Consider the following 18,322-nt stretch of genomic DNA (forward strand, 5'->3'; position numbering starts at 1 on the left):
TTGTTCAAACTGCGATTTGTATTTGTTCGTTCAGGTGCAGGAGGGACTTCGAGGAGAACTTTGCAGAAGAGAGCTCGGTTCAGTGTCGCTGTCCGTGATACGCGACTCTCGATCTCTCCGCACATAACATAGCGCGCGCGCGAGTAACCAGCTACTCCGTTCAGCTTTTCCGCGTATTGTGTTTGGATGCTTTAATGTTTAAATCGACAAGCGGTAAGGCGTAAAATCATGTGACAAAGATAAGCTTTCGTGACGATGCGCAGCAGTGGCCCGTTAACTGTCCTGAGCATCTTTTTAGGCTGGCCTCAGGAAGTCATCATAGCAATACATTGAGAGAAGGTGCCAGTGGGCTGGCTTTTTCCTGTCCTGTTTCCCAGTGGGATCATAAAGTTTTATGAGCTGGTCAGGAGTAGGGTTACAGAATCATGACTCTTATTTAAAGATAAGCCATACCCCCTGCATAGCAAAGATAGACACAACGGGAAAAATCGGACCGCATACTATTAATAATAAAGAGAATGTGCATTGTAAATGTCAGTAATTTATCTTTTTTGACTCATGACTCTTATTTGAGAACATTAAATTAGGAGAGGCATTTCCAATTTACAAATCAGCAATTTATAATCCTCGCATAACAAGGATTAACCATTTTATGCAAAGCACCAACCTAATAAAAATACATTATTAAGGGCTTACATAAAGAGCATAAAGAAAAGTTTGTGTGTGTGTTTAGGAATGTGGGCGTTTCGTTTCTCAATTCAATTCAATTCAGATTCAAGTTTATTTGTATAGCGCTTTTTACAATACAAATCGTTACAAAGCATTCTCCTTTGAGGCTGCTCACGTGACTCTGGAATTTCTTGTCCAGTGTCGTTAATAATTTAAATCCAGCCAGGCTGGCGCCAGGCCAGGCATTTAGTTTAGAGAGAGTTGGGTTTATATGCCTGAATTCAAAATCTACAAGCTTTGGGTTTGCATTGTTTTAGATTCAACGAACCATGATTCATTAGTTCAGAACCCATGAATCGATGAACTGCATATCCGTTACAGCTACGTTCTCAAAACTCAAATATCAAAATCAACTGTGGGCGGCAGTTATTAGAAGAGTGACATCTACGCTAATATTAGTCTGTTTCTCTCTTGTTCCGAGGTCACAGTAGCCACCAGATCCAGTCTGTATCCAGATCAGAGGGTCACTGCAGTCACCCGGATCCAGTACGTATCCAGACCAGATGGTGGATCAGCACCTAGAAAGGGCCTCTACATCCCTGAAAGACAGCGGAGACCAGGACAACTAGAGCCCAGATACAGATCCCCTGTAAAGACCTTGTCTCAGAGGAGCACCAGGACAAGACCACAGGAAACAGATGATTCTTCTGCACAATCTGACTTTGCTGCAGTCTGGAATTGAACTACTGGTTTCGTCTGGTCAGAGGAGAACTGACCCCAACTGAGCCTGGTTTCTCCCAAGGTTTTTTTCTCCATTCTGTCACCGATGGAGTTTCGGTTCTTTGCCGCTGTCGCCTCTGGCTTGCTTAGTTGGGGTCACTTGAATTGAATTGAAAATTATTTGTTTGTTCGGGTGCAGGAGGGACTTGGAGAAGAACTTTGCAGAAGAGAGCTCGGTTCAGTGTCGCTGTCCATGATACGCAGCTCTCTCTCTCTGGTGCGCACCAAACACAGCGCACGAGTAACCAGCTACTCTGTTCAGCTTTTCCGCGTCTTGTGTTTGGATGCTTTAATGTTTACATCGACAAGCGGTAAGGCTTAAAAACATGTGAAAAAGATAAGCTTTCGTGACGATGCGCAGCAGTGGCCCTTCAACTGTCCTGAGCATCTTTTTAGGCTGGACTCAGCCAGTCGGTTGAGATCGTTGGGCTCCCCTACCGCCCCCCCCCCCCCCTCAGACGTGGGCCCCTATAATCGTCACCACCTTTCTCCCCACTAGCGACGGCCCTGGTCATTTTGCATTATTGACACACTGTTTTCCTAATGAATGTTGTTCAGTTGCTTTGAGAGTGCGTGTATTAGTGAGGAAACGTTTGTGAGGGTGTGTTTATCTGAGAGTATGTAAGTGTGAGGATGCGTTTGAGAGAGACTGTGTGTGTGTGTGTGTGTGTGTGTGTGTGAGGATGCATGTGTGAAAATGTGGATGTGAGTGTGCGAGTGTGAGAATGCATTTGTGAGTGTGTGTATGTGAGAGTGTGTGAGTTTGAAGATGAGTGTGAGACTATATGTGAGAGTGTGAGGATGCATATGTTACTGTTGAGTGTGTGTGTGAATGCATGTGAGAAAATGTGTCTTGAGTTTCTCCTTGGATTCCTGGGTATGACATCTTCAAGCAGTAGTATGAAACAAGCATCAGCTTCAGAGTGTCGCAGAAGATGGTAATGTGGTCGTTAACTATGACTTGGTCAAATATATTGATAAGTTTATTATATCTATATAATACCTTATAATACCTTGAACCTTATCTGCGTCACCTGTTCATCCCTATCAGTGAGCCTATCAATAATCTCTATAAGCTTCAATAACAGTCTTTAATTATAGAAGGGTGATTAAAACTGTCATCATCACAAACAGAAGTTGTGAAACTTTTTTCCCTAGGCATAGACTACAAGATTACAAGGTTATATGAATTCTCAGATGACACACTGCAGACATTGTTTTTTTCATTTACGATTTTAACTGGTCAATGGTTTTAGCCAGATTTAACGACTAACGGCACTGGTCAGCACCAAAGTTTGAAACACTGGTTTAACGATTCAAAAAGGTAAACATTCTAAATGCTAGAACTCAAATATAGTAGAAATAACATATAGTAATGACCAAAATTAGAAAACATGAACTTTACTTCCTTATTTTCGCCTCAAATCAAAGATTGAATTTGAAACTGAAGGTCGAGTGATTCCTACTGCACATACTACACATAAACATACAAATAGCGCACTGTTTTTGGTGTGTTATGTGAAATAAATCTTCACAAATATTTTTGGGGCGTTATGCACATTGACATGTTTTTCATGTGATTTTACATAGGATATTTTAAACTGTATTTCAAAATTACGTGAAAAAAATATAAAATAAAAGAGTTTTTACAGTGTGGTTGTGTTGAATACCTTCTCACCTGTACATATTTCCTTGTAAATATGGTTGAGTAAAACTGGCTAGATAATGCAGGTACACCATAAATTTGCTCTAGACATTTGGAAGTGACTAGCCAATCATAATGTTAATACTGAGGTCAAGATAAAGCAACAAGGCTTACAGTTAGCTGCACTGCAAAATGAACTGATTATGTTTAAAGGGAAAATGTGTTTTAGTGGGAATTTCATGTTCCACAGATAACCCTCATAATGTGGTGGATTGTAAATGATTGATAAAGGTTGATTGATGCTGATTGATAAAGGTTTACTGAATATTTCTAGGAATGATTAGGAATTGTAAGGCAAGGGAAGTATCGAATACTCAGAATGATTGTTGCCTTGGTTCACAAGTTGGAAAAGGATGAATAGAATAGTTCAATGTGCTGATCTTAAGTGTAATGGGAAAAATGCTGAGTTAATGTTAAGAGAAGGGGAATTGGGCAGAGATCCTTTATTTTGTTTATTATATAAAACAATATCTGTCAGATATTACTGTGAGGTTGTAATCCCTCTTCCCTTCTTATCCGCTCCTTCCACAGATGTTTCCTGTTTTTGCTACATATGAGTGTCTTTGTCTTCTCTCCAGTGGCGGCTCCAGACCATTCTGATTGGCGGGGCAATGGGGGGTCCTGGTCATTTCAAGGGGGGTCTCATGAAAACCAACAAAAAATACAGTGGGCACGGCTAATAACTGCATATTACTGCATTGAAAATACATTTTGGTCCAAAAATAGCAAAAACTATGACTTTATTCAGCATTGTCTTCTCTTCAGTGTCTGTTGTGTGAGATTTCAAAACACTGAAATTTAGTGATATCCGATTCACGAACGAACCATTAGATGTAACTGGATCTTCTTGAACCAGTTCACCAAATCGAACTGAATTGTTTGAAATGTTTTGCGTCTCCAATAAGCATTAATCCACAAATGACTTAAGCGGTTAACTTTTTTAACGTGGCTGACACTCCCTCCGAACAGGGCCGGGCAGAGACCTTTGGAGGGGCAGGTGCTCAAAGTATAAAAGGGGCACATGGAACAAGGCTTTACATGGCACTGTTTAAAATATCAGTACAGCAATATATTGTGATGCATTCCTTGCTGATTCACATATAGATATGGATGGTTATGTATTTATACAGCAGCAAATGCTTTGATGCAGTTTTGAAAAATAAACAACAGAGAAGACAATTTTAAGTTTAAAATAATAATAGCTCTGTGATTAAAAACTGAAATGCCTTAAATTGTCCCAACCTGATGGCTTTTTGTTCTCTGTTCTACAGAATAATTAAGAACAGCGGTTAAAGTAAAAACTATAGAAAACACTTGTGCCTCTACATTTTCCTCTTTCTCACCAGCCTCTGTCTCCTGGCTTGCTGTTACCTGCTTTTTCTGTCACTTGTGCCTCTACATGTCCCTCTTTTTCTTCCTCTTTCTCCATCTCCTCATCTGATCTATTACTTTCCACTCTCTGTCCATCTAGGAACAAGGCTCATTTTACTATTTCAGCATTAATCTATTATTTTTACCATCACTACTACTCTTGCACCTAATCAATAAGTCCTTAAATATTGATACAAAACATTAAAAAAACTGATACACTGGAATATAGTGATTAATATTATTATTACTATTGTAGTTGTTGTTGTCTTAAATTGAACACCTTTGCGATGTAAACAAATGACAGACTACATGTGTTATTCATATCCTTCACACTGCACTTTGATGTCAAGTATATTATGCATTTTTTATTGACTGATATTTTTACATTTATTTCCGGAGATATTATTGAGTTTACAGGCTAAAGTGGTCTTGCTGTTGTAAACACTGTTGCAACAAATAATAAAAAAAATATTTGTGTCACATTTAAAATATAATTATATAATTAATTTCTGAATTGTTTTTATTTTTATAATGATAATTCAGAGAATGAGAAAATCTGAATAAGCCTTACCAGTGTTGTGATAATTAATTTTAAGGCACTCTACATGTCAAAAAATAAATAAATACTGTAATATAATAATAGTTTAGTCAAATAACATAAAAAAGATAAGACCCCTCGATGCCCTTGAAACTTTTCTCTCTCAAACAGCACTAGCCTGTAGTGTTACTTCTACACTACAGGCTACACACAGCAATATAAACAACATGTCTGTATGTTCTCACATCACATCGTTCTTGTAAAATAATAATAAGTCAATAAACATAAAAATCACTTCGCTGAGAATGAAACACCACTTACCAGCTGCTACGGTGTTGTAAATATCCTTTAGCAATTAAAAAATGTGCGTGCGGCGTGAGGAATAGTCCTGGTCGGATGAGGTCGTTGTCGTCAGGTGTAAGGTCATCATGTTGGTCATTTTATTTCCGGAATAAATTATTATTCATAAATTGTACTAATGTTATGATTGGGCATGGGCAGGCATTCACAAAAGGGTATGTTATTACAAAAAAAATTCGAGGAAATTTTGCTTTGACAAAAGGGCACTTAAAGTTGCAGTAGGAAACTTTTGTAAAAATGTATTTTTTTTACATATTTGTTAAACCTGTCATTATGTCCTGACAGTAGAATATGAGACAGATAATCTGTGCAAAAAAATCAAGCTCCTCTGGCTCCTCCCAGTGGTCCTATAGACCCTTTTACAGTTGGTAAACAATGTGACGTATTTGTGTGGGCGGGGCTTAGCTGGAGGCAGAAAGATTCCCCTCAACACTTGAACAAACGGTAGCTAGCGAGTTTTCTTAGCTTGTTTTTTTAACAATGGCTGGAGAAAATCTGAATGTATCTGCTTTATCTGAATATTTAAGGTCACTCACTGTCCGGGACCGCGATAGTTATTTGAAAAAGTTAACTTTAACGGACGGAACCAGATTGGTCGACCCGTACACAATCACTCATTGGATGGACGATCTGACAGGATTACCTCCGATTGAGTGGCCTGACATCTACACTTACCTGATACAGAAACCGAGCGTGTGTAGTAAAGATAAACTGAGGGCGTATAAATCCTTAGATTAAATAAAGAGTGACATTACAGTAAAATTATTATTAAGATGCAAATATTTTCTAGAAATAAAAATTCTGAAGACTGCTAATTAATTATAAACTTTCTGTATTTATTCTTTCTTACCATGTTCTTAAATTCCGGTCACAATTAATCACAACAATGTATATAAAATGTTCTCCGTCGATTCTGGCAACCAACAACACAACAAGACGACATTTTAAGTTCCTTGAGTAGCCGACCCTGTGTTGGTTTGTATTTTAGCCGCCTCCAGTTTTTGGTTTGTTTTGCCTCCAGCTAGCGCCGTGACGTACCTGTGACGTCCGCGCAAAAGGGGTCTATTGCCATTTGCAGTTACGGACTGCTCCCGGTAAGAAACAACCAATCAGAGCTGTGGTCCGTAACTTTTTTATGTGTTCAAAATTTACAAAATGTATATAATAATTTAGTACACCATGAATCCATTTTCCAAACCGTGTTTTTGGCTTGTCCTGAATCACTAGGGTACACCTATAATAAGTGTTTATATTTGGACTATTTTAGATTGCTTCGGGGGTACCGCGGCGGAGTAACCCAGTACCTTTGTGATTCTTCATAGACATAAACAGAGAGAAGTGGTTCCGGCTACGATGTTCTTCCACAAGACGCAAGCAGTTCTGTTTATTATCCGCTAGAGCGTCAAAAGTTCCCTACTGCAGCTTTAAGTGGCAAAGGGGCAGGTGCTCAAGTGAACCGGTTCTTTCGGACAATTCGATCAAATAAACCAGTTGAAAGAAAATGGCCCTTCATTCAAGCCTTCGGTTTACCCGCGCTCATAACATTAGCACAGAATCAGTTCAGAATTAATCACTAAAAGAATCAGTTCGGTTCAGACACTCTGTGTGTCAGTCTGCTTCACGCTGAATCACGCATGCGCAGTATCATCAGCTCCTCCGTTCTCGAATCGGACGCGTTCGACAGAAACGGTTCTCGGTTCAGTGTACGAATAAATGTCGAAATAATTATTATTTATTATTGTTCTGCGTATTTTGAAGATAAACTTTTTTTTAATCTTTATCCAAGTTATATATATTTTTTTAATAAGGAAGAGGATGGGGGGGGGGGGTCAAATGGGGGGGGGGGGGTCAGAGCGTCGCCGGTGCTTCTCTCTATCTCCTGCCCTCCTTTTCCCTTTTCCTTTAACTTTCTGTCTTCTCCCATCTGTGCTTTCTCTCCATTCTTTAGTCTTATGTCTCTTTACCTCAATGTATACCCGCATGCGCACATGATACCTAGATGTGAATCGGTGAAGTTTGGTGGGGGGACATTTTAGGGCCAAGGTTGTTGAGTTTAGTTTGTTCTTTACAGAAAGTTGAAAGGCTCAGTGCCAGTATTATTCCTTATATATCCAGTAATTCCTGATAACATGTATGCTTTATATAACTTGTTGTTTTGGCTCATAGTCAACACATATATAATCCATATCTCATTGGATAAACTAAAGCACAACCCCTTGCAATGCGACTTATAAGGTTTGAATGTAATAATAAACTGGGAAGAAGTTTGTGAGAAGACTTGGCTTGATGTTTATTTACTTCTTCCCATGGGCCCATGCTAGGACTAAGAATGGTCAGACGGCATCGAAATATAAAGACAAAGAAATTTGTTATTTTAACACACATTTAAACATTGATCAGGGAACATAAACAGAAAATTTTGACTAAACCACATGATACGTATGGATTATTTCTCTTTATGGATTAGTTCTCTTTATGAAGTTTATGAAGTATTAAAGTGGTAGTTGCATGGACATCATTCAGGGGACAGAAATCGTATATTTTGTTAAAATCTTCATTTGATTCCACCATCATCATAAGGCTGCAAGGGACCTGGAAAAATGTCATCCTGTCAAACTGAAAAACATCTTCAAAAAGGTACATTTGGATATTTCTGTCTATTGCCAGATGGGTTGTATATGAAAAACTAATATAGATAAAATTAGTTGGAGAGCTGAATGTTACTTTTGTCTTTTATCTGCAAGCACTAACAAGAACAGCTTGATGCAGAGAAGAGATCACACAGACATACCTGCTCGCTGATGGGACAACGAGGAACATCATTCATCGATGCTACACAACTCAAATCTACACGTCATATTTGTTCATGTCTAGGTAAATTTGATCATGTTGTGTTTTATTAAGTACTTAGTTTATGTGCAACACTTAATGTAACTAATTAACCTCTACACATCTGATATATGGTTTTAAAGTTGCCACTTTGCCCATTTGTTCTATAAATGTTGAAATGTATACTTCTGTCTGAAGACTCTTGATTTTATGTCTAATCTTGTACATGAACACCATACAATAGCATTTTTTTGTTTACACTGAAAAGAGTCAGAATCAGAAAGAGCTTTATTGCCAAGTATGCTTGCGCATACAAAGAATTTGTTTTAGTGACATAAGCTTCCAGTACACAGGGACACCAACACACAGACAAAAAAATAATAAAATTTTAGGCAAATAAATAAGTGTATAAACAATTGTGCTATAAATGATAATGGAATAGGATTGAATAAGATGCAGGGATGTACTAGGATGGAGGGGTAACGAATAAATATAAGGATATTGCACTTTTGTTTGCATAAGCATAAGTGGGGAAAATTTAACTGTTCATGAGGTAGATTGCCTGGGGGAAGAAACTGTTTTTGTGCCTTGCTGTTCTGGTGTTTGCGGCTCTGAGACGCCGGCCAGATGGCAAAAGTTCAAAGATGGGGTGACTTGGATGTGAGGGATCCAGAGTGATTTTCTGAGCCCTTTTCCTCACTCTGGATGTATACAGTTCTTGAAGGGTGGGCAGGGGAGCACCAATAATCCTTTCAGCAGTCCGAACAGTTCTCTGTAGTCTTCTGATGTCCGATTTTGTTGCTGAACCAAACCAGACAGTTATAGAAGTACACAGTACAGACTCAATGACGGCTGAGTAGAACTGTTTCAGCAGCTCCTGTGGCAAGTTAAACTTCCTCAGCTGGCGAAGGAAATACAACCTTTGCTGGGCCTTTTTCACAATGGAGTCAATGTGATTGTCCCACTTCAGGTCCTGAGAGATGGTGGTTCCCAGGAATCTGAATGACTCCACTGCAGTCACAGTGCTGTTCATGATGGTGAGTGGTGAAATACCAGACTTTAACAGACAAGGAAAAACTCTATTAGTAAAGATCAGCTAGCAAGCTAAGCAAACACTAACTCACATACAAAATGAACCAGCAACCACATGAGGGAAATTAAGCACAATAAATGTGAAGGAAAGCACACAAAGACAAGGTGAGAACAATCGATTTATGAGCACCAAACAAGGACTAAACCAGGGGGGCATGGTAATGTGAAACAAAGTGGCAGGATGAAAGGAGCACATGGCCAGCATAAACAAAGACAAAAACATGTGGTCATACACAGGGAAAACAGAGAAACACCAAACAGACAAAATAGACACAGCTGCCAGGGCACACCCTGACAAATAGTTGACGTTTGCAGGCGCTTATTGATTACTGGTGAAACCAAATTCGAGGAGCCTGATTCAACTTCCAATCTCAAAGTTGAATATTCATGGGCTATTATGATTATGCCATTCTGACTATATGTGAGCATTCAAATGTCTGATTTCACATAGAACTTGCGGTTTTCTCCCAATAAGTTAAAATGCAGCCTATTATGATAAAGCCATGAATAAGACTCTGAAAAGAAAGAAGCTTCAAATTAATATTTTAAAGTGCGTGAATATATCCAACCACCCTTATAGTTTTCCATAATCTGTGACTGATAGAAGAGCGTCTTGGGAGGGATGTAAAACTACCAAGACTCAAACTGACACGGGCAGAGACTGGATTTTTTCGAACAGGTAGTACAAGCGATTTCAAAACATTTCAGCCACTGTACATATATTGTGGATATATTATTTACCTGGTATAAGATGAATTTGGTTTTGAGTCAAGAGCTTCATTGTAGTACTATGGTGATATCTCTTCAGCGCGCAGCACAAGCAGGACAAACTACAATACAGAATGTTAATAACTATAACTGGGACTGTTACATTCTATTATAATGAGAAGACCATTATAATAAAACGCTGTGAATTTTTTGAGTTTAGCTGCCATGTTTCTGCACATTGTTTCGTGAAGAACGTGTCCACAAAAGGAGTTCGCATTCAGAGCCCCACAGATATTTTCATGTGCATTCGGGCTCTTTTTGCAGATAGCCTATAAGTCTTAATATTAATGTTATGTTGTATAAATAAAAAAACATATTCTACATGAAATTATGAGTTTAATCCCATTGATTAAAAACTTGCTATCAAATGCTCACTCTACTCGTCATCTTCAGCGCGTTCAGCTCAAACCAGAAATGCAGACCATTAATTACTACTGTGATATAGGCTAACTTATGAGAACACTATTGTAAAAACTGTGAATTGTTAGGGTTTAGCTGATGTTTAGTGGTAACTATATTTTAATCAAAACATCAAAACATTATTTACCCCGTTTGTATCTGCGAGGCATTTGTTATCTGCGAGTCGAATATCAGCAAGATTCGAAAATTCTGATTCGACTAAGAAAATTCTTAGTCAGGGACACCCCTAGTGTGTTGTGTATTGTGAGAATGTGAGTTGGCTGCTCAGGCAGGCCCCTTTGGTGTCTGGCATCGAGGGCTAACTAGTTATCTCGGAATGCATTTGATGTCGGATGGGGAGACCTGTTTAGTATCTTCCAGATAATGGGGGTAAACATTGTCATTAAGCACTCATATAAATGAATACCATGGGCCCAGATTCTGTAATTTATATGCAAATATCAAAGGGCTAAAGGAATCCCTACAACATAAAGCCCAAAAAATCGTACATGATCCTAAGCAGATGCTACACATAGTATATCCAAGGCATGTGAAGTAAAAAAGTTGTTTAATAAAAAAGTTTTGTTTACCAGAGAGTGCCCATTGATCAAAGCAACCTTATATACAGAGGAATCTCCCTGAAGCTGCACTGTCTGACACAGCGGTCGAAGATTAAGGGTATTCACTCCACGGCGGAGAACATGGGCTGGAGGACAGTGTGAAGACATGGAGAGGATGCTAGGTACCACAGGTCGAAGACATTAATATGATGCATCATCCAGCTGACTCCCACGAGTGTTGTGTTCACAGGCCAAACCAGGACATTCTGACAATGGAGGTGACATCCGTGCAAAGGATCTTAGTCGAACAGCAACTCAACTCCGCTTTCCACATTTCCTTCGATGCTTCCTTTTCCAAGGAAAGTCAGCCAGACGCCAGCACTGGTTTACAGGGAGATATGAGTACATAAGCAGAAAAGAAGTGCGAGGCACACAGATGTCATACCTGGCAGTTTCAACAACCGCTTGAATGTCCATAAGTGTTTAGCGATCATAAACCAACACCATTTTGCAGCTTGTGATTAATAAAAGGCATACATAAAAAACATAAAAACTAAGGAAGACTTGAGAGAGCAGCAGAAGGCGTTCCACACACAACGGCGCCATCTTAGACCTTCTTTTTTTTTTTTTTTTTATGTGAGCTCGATTACTTGTTTTGTGTCTTTTCAAGTGTACAACCTGATTTCTGCTTGTTACAGGAGCTGAAGGCCTAAGGGAGGGGTAGGATTCCTCGTGTTCGGGGTTCTTTCACCAGTGCTGATTGGAGTGGTTGTGTGTGTCACAAGTATAAGGAAGGGTGTTTTGCAGTGTAGGCCGGTTGTGCCCTTTTATCCTGCTGTCATAGACAGGGGGTATCTCCTCATCCACCACCTCCACATTTTTCAGATCTGCTACTTTTGCTGTTACCCATGATCTTTAAACACAGCCGTTGAGCACCATCAAACGTCATCGCAACAAGAAACACGTCTTGGCCTCGCTTGACATCACGATTGATCCGATCAAGGCCAGGCTCTCCTCGAGCGCTGGAATCGCAGCAGCAGCAGGCATTCAACCAGGCTGGACCGCACCCCAGTTCTTACTGCAGCAAGACTCTCACTTCCCTTCGCGGCTCAGCCTTTTACCACGGCTTTTCTGGCCGAGGCGCAGTTTGAGGCTGCCTCCATTATTTACGTTGATTAGCCCCATAAAACCTACTTTTTTTATTTTGGGGGTCATCTGATTTGTGTCATTATATTCATTAAAATTATTAATTTTACCATGGTGAACATGCCAAGGTAACAGTTGCTGCACGACCAATTTGAAAGTTCTCCACGACTGCTGCTAGAGGGAGAAATGCGCCAATCGTGTCCGAATGTCGTGTGCTGTGGAAAGGTGGCTTAAAGTTTGTTAAATGAGGTTATGACTTGGTCTGTCAGATGACAATGCCATTTCTTACCATCAAGCCAAGGCATTTTTCCCAGAGTCGTCATCCACACTGAAATGTCCAAAGATATTATCTGCCTTACCGTGCATGTTTAAACCTCACTGAGATTATACAGACATAAGTTTCATGCAATTATTCTGGCAGGACCAATTTATTTAGGGACATATTTCACCATTTACTGGCGTGATCACTTAGAATTTGTCTAATACACCACTACCTTCGTTTTGCCACAGGACAGCAAGTGTGAGTAAAATTCTGTTGTCTTTCTAGGACTGTAATATGAAAAGCATGCAAGTAAATATCTTTAGAAACTGCTTGGAAGTTAATAGCACATAACTGCAATTAATGTTATTACCATAATCATGTCTATTGGTATGTTTTACAAGACTAAATGATATTCATAGTTTTCAGAAGCCTCTGTTTCCACAGTCTATACTACAATGTGAAACCAGTGTTCCAAATGTATCCGTTTTGGAGGCTGTTTAAAAAGGCCGGAAGGCCAAAACGAGAGGAATGATGCTTTTCCAACAGGAACATACTAATGTGGACAAGGCTTAAGGAATTGTCAAATTAGGCAACCAATTGCTAAGCTGGCAACACAGTAGGCTACGCATTTATTTTTAGGTTACCCCATCAAATATTACTAACCTGTCTACTCTTCCCACAGCCAAGGAGGGGGAAGTTGTAGCCTAGTCGTTAGAGAGTTTGACTACTAAACCTAGGGTTGTAGGTCCGAATCTTGGGCCGGCAAGACCATGACTGAGGTGTCCTTGAGCAAGGCACCGAACCCCCAACTGCTCCCCGGGCGCCGCAGCATAAATGGTTGCCCACTGCTCCGGGTGTGTGTTCACGGTGTGTGTGTGTGTTCACTGCTCTGTGTGTGCACTTTGGATGGGTTAAATGCAGAGCACGAATTCTGAGTATGGTTCACCATACTTGGCTGAATGTCATGTCATGTCACTTTCACTTTTTTCACTTTCAACAAGTACAGCAGCCAAAGCTAGCTCGGCAGGCGTCCAAAGCAGCTATCTCTCCTCTTCTTCTCATCCTCCCCTTTACTTCTCTGTTATCCGTATCTCCTCACTACCGCAGCCGGGGAGCAAATATCTATCTATCTATCTATCTATCTATCTATCTATCTATCTATCTATCTATCTATATCTATATCTATCTATCTATCTATCTATCTATCTATATATATATATATATATATAAAATCCTTGAATATGCACATCAAAGGTTGCAATTTTTCTGATTTTCATTACTTTAAGGGTTCATGATCAGCTTCGATGCCCCACATTCTCAGTTGCATTAGCCATTGGAGCGGCTGCTTCGATAATTCCGGGGTCAGAACTCCTAATCGATCTTTCAGCTCTACATAACTCGCCGTTTTCAAACATAATCGCCTGAAAGAAAAAATAAAGAAAGAAAGAAAGAAATAAAAAAATATATTAAAAAAAATGTAAAAAAAAACAGTTTTCATCATTCCATGGGTCGTGGTTCTCTTCTGGCAAAAGTTGACATCACCTCCGCTTCAAAGTTATGCCTATTCATCCTAGGTGGTGGTGATAGTTTTACGTATCGATTATAGTCAAGATAATATTAGGCTCATTCTCCTATTAATGTATTTTATTATCATTATTAGGTGGCCTACTATAATTCGGCTACCAAACTGCTCCGTTATTCCATTTCACGCTTGCCCGTGCTTGCAAGGATGATTTGAGTCTATAGGTGGTGAAGAAGTCTCAATCTACAAACAGACGTACATCGTCTGCAGATACAAGGTATTTCATTGCACTTTAACGGGTAATCTGGTATGCGCAGTATTTTAAACAAGCCTCACTAACTGAGTTTAATGCCACAGTTATGTTAGAATGCATCTCATTCTTGTTTCTGTGGTGGTGTGTTGGTCTCATCATGAGGCGCGTGGTCCGGAGCGCGTACGACCAATGCATCAGTTTCAACTAAACTTTGAATACTTTATATTTAACACATTAATTTACGTCCATATTAGGGTTTAATTGTTGAACTTTAAATGAAATCCACTATTGTTTTCACCATTGATCGATTTGCAGATCATTTAGACAGATAACTTCCGTGTGCAGATGCGGCAAATTTTTCACAAGAAAACGAGATGACAGTAGTACCCGACTACATGAACTAGCTGTTTTAAATATAGTAATTTTATATTTAACGTCAGTTTATCAGTGCATCTGAAAGTATATATTCTTTAGACTATCGGTGATTCCATAGGCTCTCTTTCTTTCACCTGTATGGTTTAAAACTGCAATAGTCATGCCATGACAAGAACAGAGTCTTTCTCTTACTTCACCCAAGCACGATTACATCCTCGATACGTATCGTCGATCTCACGCGCTGACAAGATGACGATTGACAATGACCATATCGCTGATTCATGGCACTTATTTGGGGTACACTGGGACAGGAAATTCAATTTATTTTTGTACACTTAATTTTTCAAATACAATGACTCCACCAAGATTTTGTGACTTTTTATCGGAAGCAGCTCATTGGATTTGTTAAACAATTATGCAAGTAATCCTCATAGCGTCTACCCTTTAGACAACCAAATTGTTCTTAGTATTGAACCCCCTGTCAGGCACTGCAAGAGGGCTCCCGGTTGAGCCAACCTTTGCCTTTTCTGTTAAAAAAAATAAATAAATAAAATAAAATAAATAAATAAATAAAAATTTGATGTCGTGAGTATTTACCTCCCATCAGACGTCGGTGAGAGCCTCCCGTCTAGACCACATTACTTTTTCTTTTCTACAGTTGGCGAGGCTTACCCATTCGACACCGTGAGTATTGAGCTCCCGTCGGATGTTGGTGAGAGTCTCCCGACTAGACAACTTTTTTCATCCTTTGGTCAAAAAAGTCTTACCCATCCGATGCTGTCAGTATTGAGCTCCCACGGGATGCTGGCGTGAGCCTCCAGGTCACACACCCTTACCTTTTCCTCCTGCAGTCAGCGAGGCTTACCCGTTCGATGCCATGAGTATTGAGCTCCCATCGGAGTACATAGGCTCTTCCGACCTGCCAACCAGCTGACTTTCTAAATATCAGCCCCCGCCAGATCTCAATGCTATTGTGGGGGGTCCTTAGTCTGGCAGCTGTCTTGTCCGCTATTGCTTTTTGGGGGGTACTATAGGTTCGGGCCATTCCTGAGCTCGGAGACCCTTCCCCGGACAGCACGCCAAATATGCATTATAATACTTCAGCTAATTATATGTAAGTGTGAACTCGTGAATATATATATATATATATATATATATATATATATATATATATATATATATATTAGGGCCGGGACTTTAACGCGTTAATTGAGATTAATTAATTACACAAAAAAATTAAGCGTTAACTAAGATTAATTAATTACAGAAAAAAATCCCGCATTGTTAGTAACTTATTTTTGCACCGCGGAACGTTTCTCACTGGATGAGTTTCGGCGGGACCGATTATACTGGAGCACCAACTAGCATTCGCATATCACCGCAGCAGCACATTGAGCCTCAAGTATCACCTCAACGCAAAACATATAGCAGCTAGCGTGGACTTTACACTTTATGTTGAACTATGTATTATTTTGTTGGTGCAACAGTTTATGTTGAACTCTTTATTGTTTTGGCCAAGGTTATTGAGAGTTGGACTTTAGTATGTTATGGCCTCTGAAGCAACAGAGAGATGTTTTCTAATAGTCAGGGTTTCCAATGTTCTGAATGTAATTGACAGTATTGTGTATTACTTAAAAAACACTTTACATAAGGCTCCAGCACCCTATAAGCTTCCTGAATTTCTGAAATGTACTATTTCTAAATTGTTTCTAAATATGCTATTTCTACACTTAATGGCAAAAATTGCACTGGTCTGCTAGACTTGGTTGAACAAAAATAAACAATATTTTGTTGCTTAAGCTTATGTATTCAGTCATTATTCAATGGTATACTATAAATCCATGTGAAAAAAAATTACTTCTCACTGTTCTCAGGTCAAATATTTATCTGCGATTAAAATGCGATTAATTTTGATTAATTAATTACAAAGCCTCTAATTAATTAGATTATTTTTTTTAATCGAGTCCCGGCCTTAATATATATATATATATATATATATATATATATATATATATATAAACATAAGCAGAGGTGGGTAGAGTACCCAAAAACTTTACTCAAGTAAAAGTAAAAGTAATTCTAGAAATATTTACTCAAGTAAAAGTAAAAGTACTAGTCTTGAATAGTTACTTGAGTAAGAGTAAAAGAGTATCGCATAAAAAAATCTACTCAAGTAGTTAGTTACTAGTTACTTTGGGTCATATATACGGAGCCTTTTTTTATATAGATATATAGACAAAAAATGTATGTAATGTATGTGTGTGTGTATAAATGTATATATTTCATCAGCCTTTAATCCAATTTATGTAATTTATTATAAAACCCTTTATTTAAGTAACAAATATAGGTATCATGCCATAACATATTTTTAATACGACTGACTTTATTTTAAATGTGAATTTAACATTGAAAGTTAATGTGATATAAATATTGCTACTAATCTTTCATTGTTCAGAAAGAGAGCAAATAACATTTACATTATTAAACATAATTTTCACTGACAGTCTAGATTTCATTCACTCTCAGAAACTACCATTAAAATCACTGAAACTGTTAACACTGTGAAATCAATATCTTAATTATAGATTCGTACACACATCTGCACTTTGTTGTTTCTGACGAGAGAATTCGGCAGAAAGAGGTGTTCAGTCAGCGAGCGAGTGAAGGAAGCACCGGGATTTCAGCGATGACTCATCGGAACACCTCTGATTGGCCATTGCATTCAAAAGCTCAACAGAATCGTGTGTGATTGGTTAATGCACAGTGCTGTAAAAACGCTTCTGTCTCTGGCTCAGCGCCAGCAAGCGATCACAGATCTGAATTTAGCAGCTGATGATATGACTTGCTGAACGTACTCGCACTGGTGTGATTGTATTAAAATTAATAAAATCTTAATCGGCTATTCTTTGTCTTTTGGAAGCTGCATTCAACCTGTTATAAGCCACACACGTACAACAAACTAATGTCACAGTGGTATCGTGTACTGTAATCGAATGTAGCCCAAGTTATTACCTGTTAAACAGTAGACAGCACACGCGTTCATCTAATAAGGATCTCCATCGCAAGCAAATAATAGCCTTTGCAGATTAGCTTTCAATTCAGTGCAGTTCCATAGCCACGTTTTCAACGCTGCTGGTATTCTTAAACGTTACAACTCTGCGTGAACCGCTTCAGAGCTCAGCGCGTGCGGCAGGGAACTGAACGACTCAATCAAACTGATTCATGAACCAATTCACTCGTTTGCCAATTGGTTTGATCAAGCCTTTGAACAGAGTTGACTCAAAAGAATGAATCATTCGCGAATGGGCATCGCTCATTGCCCAGAGAAAAGTAGACGGCGCGTTTGGAATAAACTGAAGCATTTATAACATTTATTGCATTAAGATAAAGTAACGAGAGGGGCGTCGCCCACAGTAACGAAGTAAAAGTACAGATTTTCCCCAAAAAATGTACTCAAGTAAGAGTATAAAGTACCCATCTTTAAATATACTCCGAAAAGTATTCGTTACCCCGAAAAATTACTCAAGTAAATGTAACGAAGTAAATGTAACTCGTTACTACCCACCTCTGAACATAAGTAAGCATTCATTTAGCATACTCAAACACTGAGCAACTCACTGTTAATGTCACTTGATTTCCAATAATGTCACATCACACTTTGAAGCTATTTATTAGTGTTATTAAGTTTAACTA

At 38.9% G+C, this 18,322-nt stretch overlaps 2 protein-coding genes across 6 annotated transcripts in view; both read right to left on the reverse strand.

The window, feature by feature from the left end:
* Positions 1–18,322, reverse strand: part of LOC128022167 (interferon-inducible GTPase 5) — a 53,298-nt gene that overhangs the window by 21,123 nt on the left and 13,853 nt on the right. The gene's annotated exons all lie outside the window — the stretch shown is intronic.
* The window catches only part of LOC128022199 (gastrula zinc finger protein XlCGF8.2DB-like), a 46,056-nt gene that overhangs the window by 6,724 nt on the left and 21,010 nt on the right, over positions 1–18,322 (reverse strand). The window lies entirely within an intron of this gene.

Source organism: Carassius gibelio, chromosome A2 (assembly GCF_023724105.1).
Source record: "Carassius gibelio isolate Cgi1373 ecotype wild population from Czech Republic chromosome A2, carGib1.2-hapl.c, whole genome shotgun sequence".
In the NCBI taxonomy this organism is placed as follows: domain Eukaryota; kingdom Metazoa; phylum Chordata; class Actinopteri; order Cypriniformes; family Cyprinidae; genus Carassius; species Carassius gibelio.